The sequence below is a fragment of the Arachis ipaensis genome, chromosome B4, assembly GCF_059453495.1.
Source record: "Arachis ipaensis isolate K30076 ecotype BB chromosome B4, ASM5945349v1, whole genome shotgun sequence".
NCBI classification, from domain to species: Eukaryota; Viridiplantae; Streptophyta; class Magnoliopsida; order Fabales; family Fabaceae; genus Arachis; species Arachis ipaensis.
This window is the reverse complement of record NC_142439.1, coordinates 123,492,081-123,498,791: the sequence shown is the minus strand read 5'-3', so window position 1 is coordinate 123,498,791 and position 6,711 is coordinate 123,492,081. Positions and strand designations below refer to the sequence as shown.

Below are 6,711 nucleotides of genomic sequence, written 5' to 3'. Positions count from 1 at the left end.
TCGGACATGGCTGACAATGGGAACCCCTAACCCACACAGGCAGAGCTCCTAGCTCAGATCGCCGAACTCCAAGCGGAGGTGCGGAGGATAGCCGAACTATCCAATGGAAAACACGAAGGAGAAAGCTCTAAGAGCTTGGCGCAGGGCAATACAGATCCCCTGAACATCACTCCACCAAAGGAGAAGTTCACGATCGAGAACCCTTTTTCCGACGAAATCACTAAGTTCCAGATGCCGAAAAATTTTGTATTACCTACAGCGCTGGAACCATACAAGGGGTTCGGTGACCCCCGAGCTCATATCAAAAAGTTTCAATCCATGATGTTCTTTAATGGCGCTAATAATGAGCCTGTGCTTTGCCGAGCTTTTCCTACTTACCTTGATGGTGTTGCACTACTGTGGTTTTCTAAACTGTCTGCAGGTTCGATCTCCTCCTTTGAGGAGCTGGCGAGATCCTTTATTGACTATTTTGCTGCATCAAGAATTTATGTCCATGGATCAGACTACCTAGGCATAATCAAACAAGGCCAACATGAGAGCTTAAAGAATTACATGACCAGGTTTTCCGAGGCTACAATGGAGATCCAAGACTTAGATCCGGCTGTCCACCTCCACGCCCTCAAGGCCGGCCTCCGACCAGGCAAATTCCGAGAAACCATTGCGATAACAAAATCAAAAACACTAGAGGAGTTCCGAGAGAGAGCTGCGGGTCAAATGGAGATTGAAGAGCTCCGCGAGGCACAAAAGCCGGACAGACAACCACAAAGGAGGGATGAGGAGAAAACATTCCGATCACCAGGCAACAAGGATACAAAGAAGCCTTTCAAGCTCACACCAAAGTACAACACATATACCAGATTCAATACCAGGAGAGAAAACATCATAAAAGAGATTCTGAATGCCAAAATCGTGAAGCCACCAGCTCGGGCAGGAAACAACCAAGACCAAAGGTTTGTGGATAGAAGCAAGCATTGCGCCTTCCATCAGAAATTTGGCCACACCACGGACAACTGCATTGTCGCGAAAGACCTCCTAGAAAGACTGGCGCGACAAGGACTTCTCGACAAATACGTCGAGAGCCAGAAAGTCAAAAGAACAAGTTCGAACAGGGAGAAGAACAAACAAACAGTGACAGACAAGAACAAAAAAGAGTAGATAATCCCTGATCCACCAAGAGGCATCATCAGCCACATATCAGGAGGATACGCAGGCGGAGGTGAAACAAGCTCGGCCAGAAAACGAAGTTATAGGGCGATGCTGGCGATTGAAGGAACCCTGCAGCCAAAGAAGGAGGAAGACCCAGATGTCACAATATCCTTCAACCAGTCAGACTTCAGATCGGCAAGCCCTAACCTTGACGACCCAGTGGTGATTTCCATCCAGGTCGGAGAGCTGTTGGTAAGAAAAACACTACTAGACCCAGGTAGTAACGCTGATATTTTATTTTATTCTACATTTAAAAAGATGCAATTGTAAGAAAAAATGATACAGCCTTCCTCGGGAGAACTAATTGGCTTCTCCAGAGAAAGAGTCCCCATCATGGGACACATATGGCTAAGAACCACAATGGGAGAGATCCCTATGACAAAGTCCATTGATATTCAGTACTTAATAGTAGACTAGCCCTTACAATATTATAATCGGGAGACCCGCCTTGAATATATTCAGAGTGGTGGTGTCCACGTTATACCTGTGTGTTAAGTTTCCAGTGCAGGAAAACAAGATAGCTACAGTGTACGCCGACCATCAAGAAGCTCGGCAATGCTACAATGCTTGTCTAAAGGAAGCCCATCCAAGGGAGATAACACGGCCCCAGGTCCAATCCATACATAGTTCGGCTGACACCACAATGTTAGCTGATCTCGACCCGAGAGAAGACCTCGGCAAAAGACCTCGACCAATGGACAACCTTCACAAATTAACACTAACAGCAGATGAAAATCAATACACACACATCGGAGAAGCATTAGAAGGGAACGAACGAGCAAGACTTGTACACATACTGCGCCAGAACGCCGACCTTTTTGCATGGACACCATACGACATGCCGAGAATAAGCCCAGAAGTCATCTGCCACAAATTAGCAATAGACAAAACAATCCGACCAGTGGCACAAAAGAAGAGAAACCTCGGAGAAGAGAAAAAGCAAGCAGCACTCGAAGAGACCAAGAAACTCCTCAACGCAGGTTTCATCAGAGAAATTCGCTTCACCACATGGCTGTCAAACGTGGTAATGGTAAGGAAGTTCAGGTAAATGGCGCATGTGCGTCGATTTTACAAATTTAAACAAAGCTTGCCCTAAAGATGCATACCCATTACCTTGCATTGATAAGTTAGTTGATAACGCTTCTGGTTTCAAAGCCTTGAGTTTTATGGATGCATACTCTGGTTATAACCAGATTTTGATACACCCAAAGGACCAAAGCAAAACAGCTTTCATAACAGAGCATGATAATTTTTGTTAAAAGGTAATGCCTTTTGGCCTAAAGAATGCAGGTGCGACATACCAAAGATTAATGGACAAAGTATTCCAACAACAGATAGGAAGGAACGTGGAAGTCTATGTAGATGATATGGTGGCAAAAACGCCTGCGCAAGGGTCACACTGTGACGACCTGATAGAGGTCTTCAACCAACTCCGAGCATATAACATGAGGCTCAACCCAGACAAATGTGCCTTTGGTGTCCAAGGAGGGAAATTCCTTGACTTCATGATAACCTCAAGAGGTATAGAAGCCAACCCAGAAAAATGCAGTGCAGTGCTAACCATGACAAGCCCAAAAACAGTAAAAGAAATCCAGCAATTGGCAGGCAGAATAGCCGCCCTATCACGTTTCCTACCCGCAGTGGCAACCCGATCTTATCACTTCTTCCAGACGTTCTCCAAAGGCAAGAAATTCACATGGACAGACGAATGTGAAAAGTCCTTTACGGAACTCAAACAGCTCTTAACATCACCTCCAATACTACAGAGACCAGAGTTAGGTAAGCCGTTGTACTTATATTTATCAGTATCTAATCATGCTATAAGCTCGGTACTAGTAACAGAAACAGGAAGGAAGCAAAACCCAGTATACTTCATCAGTAGGGTACTACAACAAGCAGAAACAAGTTACCCGAAGATAGAACAGCTGGCAATAGCATTGATCACTACAGCAAGAAGACTGCGACATTATTTCCAGAGCCTCACAATAATAGTACGGACAGACCAACCGCTGAGACAGATCTTGACCAGACTCGAGCTCACCGGGAGATTGATAAAATGGTCAGTCGAACTCTCCGAGTTCGATATCCAGTACGAGTCAAGAAAAATACTGAAGTCATAGGTGCTAGCCGACTTTATATCGGAAATGACTAATGACACACAAAACACAGAGATCAATTGGAGTATATACGTGGATGGAGCGTCAAACAAAGAAGGCAGCGGAGCAGGGATATTACTAAAGGAAGGAGACAAAGTGATTGCCGAACAATCATTACAGTTCCGCTTCAACGCGAGCAACAACCAGGCGGAGTATGAAGCTTTGCTCGCTGGACTAAAGCTCGCCCTATAACTGCAAATACCTCAAATAATAATTTACTGTGACTCTTCATTAGTAGTGCATCAAGTAAAGGGCGAATTCCAGGTAAAAGATCCTTTGTTAGAGAAATATTGGCTCATAACAAAGGATCTCACTTCAAAATTTCATAAATTCAACATTATTCATGTAAATCGAGAGCAAAATGCCAGGGCCGACGTGTTATCCAAGTTAGCCACAACAAGGCAAACCGAAAACACATCGGCACTGTCCCAACTAACACTTGAAAAGCCAAGTTTTGAGCAAGACACAATCTTAAGCATCATGCAGGTACCAGATTGGAGAACACCTTTTCTTAATTACATCAACACAGGTACCGTGCCAAGGGAAGAGCCGAACTTGCCACTCTTCCGAAGAAGAGGAAGCTTCTATACAGTGCTCGAAAATGCTCTATACAGAAGAGGACACTCTCAACCATTACTCAAATGCATCAGCAAGAAGGAAGCCGAAGAAGTTATGGCAGAAACGCACGAAGGAGTTTGTGGAAACCACTTCAGCGGCCGAGCATTAGCCGCAAAGATAAAAAGGGACTGTATTTCAAAAGTCAGAGCATGTGATAATTGTCAAAAGCATGCCACCCTTTCAGAGACCCCGGCCTAGGAGCTCCACACCATAGAGGTAAGCTGGTCTTTCGATAGGTGGGGATTTGATATCCTCGGACCTTTTCCAAAAGCGCCAGGCCAGGTGAAATTTCTTTTAGTTTCCATAGACTATTTCTCTAAATGGATAGAAGCACAACCACTAGCACATATCACGGCAGAGAAAGTATGATCTTTCTTATGGAAAAACATTATATGTAGATACGGTATCCCAAGAGAGATAATCTCAGATAACGGGAGATAATTTACAGACCATAAGCTCGCTGCCTTTCTGACAAACTTCAACATTAAACATCATTTCAGCTTAGTCGAGCACCCACAAACCAATGGGCAAGTTGAATCAGCTAACAGAATTATCTTGCAGGAATTAAAGAAAAAGCTCGGCGAGGCTAAAGGAGAATGGGCCGACCTCATCCCAGAAATCCTATGGAGCTACAATACCAGCATTCAATCTGCTACAGGAGAAACTCCTTTCAAGCTGGTGTATGGCGTAGAAGCACTCATCTTAGTGGAGGTCGGCGTCCCGACGTTAAGGGCCGAGTACTACGATCCATCAAACAACTCAGAAGCTCGAACAGCCGAACTGGATCTTGTGGAAGAAGAAAGAGACATCTCGACCATAAGGCAGCGGGCCAGAAAACAGTACATAGAGCAAAGACACAACAAAAGAGTAATTCATAGGTCTTTCAACAAAGGAGACCTCGTCCTCAGACGAACAGAAGTAGCTCAGAAACCTCCAGCACATGGCAAATTAGCAGCAAATTAGGAGGGACCTTTTCGAGTTTTACAGAATCTCGGAAAAGGGGCTTACAAGCTAGAAACCCTTAAAGGAGGTCAACTTCCAGGAACATGGAATATCTCCTCGCTAAGAGAATATCAGTCATAATGCATACTGTGAACTCGCGAATGATGGTACTATTTTTCCCCTTCGAAGGTTTTCTCCTAAAACACATGGGTTTTACTCGGAGAGGGTTTTAACGAGGCCGGACGCTACAAATCATTATACAAATGTAACTTATGTTAAACCAAAACATCTTTTATAGCAGTCAGCATACATTTTAAGCAACAACACTCAAAAGTATCTGAGCTTCATACTCGGAACCCAAGATACACATACCGAGCATTTCCCTCGGAAGTATTCAAACTACAAAATCAGGTCAAAAGTCCATCATAAAAGCTTAAACTGCCCTATCATTCTCATCGCACAGCTATTGTTGCTTGCTGCTAGCTTAAATTTGACAAAATAGCATATCTTATAAACAATCACAATAAAGCTGAACTTCATACTCGGAAGACATACCACGTATACCGAGAATATTACTAGGCAGAACACAAACAAACGAAAGCAAGTTAAGTTATTCCAGACAAACCTAAGGATTACCTCCTATACAAGAGCTACCTCAGTAATCTAAATCACCTTCAAAGGCGTAAGATTCGTTACAATTGCAAGACAAAATAAATACAGCTATCATAAACTTCGCCAAAATATCATACAAAAAGGCTAATTGCACCGAGCCCCATACTCGAAAATCAAAAAGTCACAACTAAGAACGATACTCGAAATTATCCAAGAACAAACAAGTTTTAAAGGGCCAAAAAGCCACATACAAAGCTTACAAATCAAAACATAACTAAAAACCTAATCCGCCTTGTCACCAATACTGGATCCCTCGCTTTCATCAACAACAGCAGCTTCGTCATCCACGAGCTGCCCACCCGCAACCACCTTGGTCGCATCAAGCTTATCCACGTCTGACTCGGGAAACAGCACCCGCACCTGAGAGACAGCACATTCAAATCCTTGCGCAAAAGCCTCATAGACCTTAGTCTGCAACTCCTTAATCCTTGACCCCGAGCGGTCATTTTCAGCCTTAGCAGTCTTCACCTCCTCTGCAGAAGAGAGTTGAAGATGTCTTTCCTCAGCCAGCTCAGACTCTTTCAACCTCAATGAGGAGGACAGCTCCGTAATAGTCTTCTCCTTTTTCTCCATAGCCAAGGACAGCTCGGCAACATCTAGAGCAGATTTATTTTCCTTTTCAAGAGCGAGCTCTTGAGCACGACCAACAGCCACGATACGTGCACCAATCACCTAAAACAGAAAAGCAAAGAATATCAAAACAGCATCACAACACATACATACAAAACAAAATTACAACACTCACCTGCAGGAAACGACTCACTCCTACATGTCCAACACCCTCAATCATCTTCATATCAGCAGGGAAGCAACAAAGCTCATTAGCCATGATAGAAAAAAGGGTATAATTTACCCCACAAAGACCGACTATGCACATCCTCCGAATAACCATGCAACCTTTTCTGAGACTCATAAGCCGACTCCACCCTTCGAAGCTCCATAGAGACTCTCCTTTTTCCAAAAAAGCCTCAGCAACTCTCTCTTTCACATGACCCCTCTTTCGTTTTGCCTTAAGGGCAGGTTCAGGATGAATCACAAAATCCTTGTCAACATTGGTAGTCGAACCCTCTTTTTCAGCTTTTTTTCACTGACTGAAGAATGACTTCAATCCAGCAGT

General features: G+C 43.9%; 1 pseudogene; it reads left to right on the top strand.

The window, feature by feature from the left end:
* The first annotated feature begins 318 nt into the window (after positions 1–318).
* Positions 319–3,326, top strand: LOC148569058 (uncharacterized; annotated as a pseudogene).
* The last annotated feature ends 3,385 nt before the right edge of the window (positions 3,327–6,711 follow it).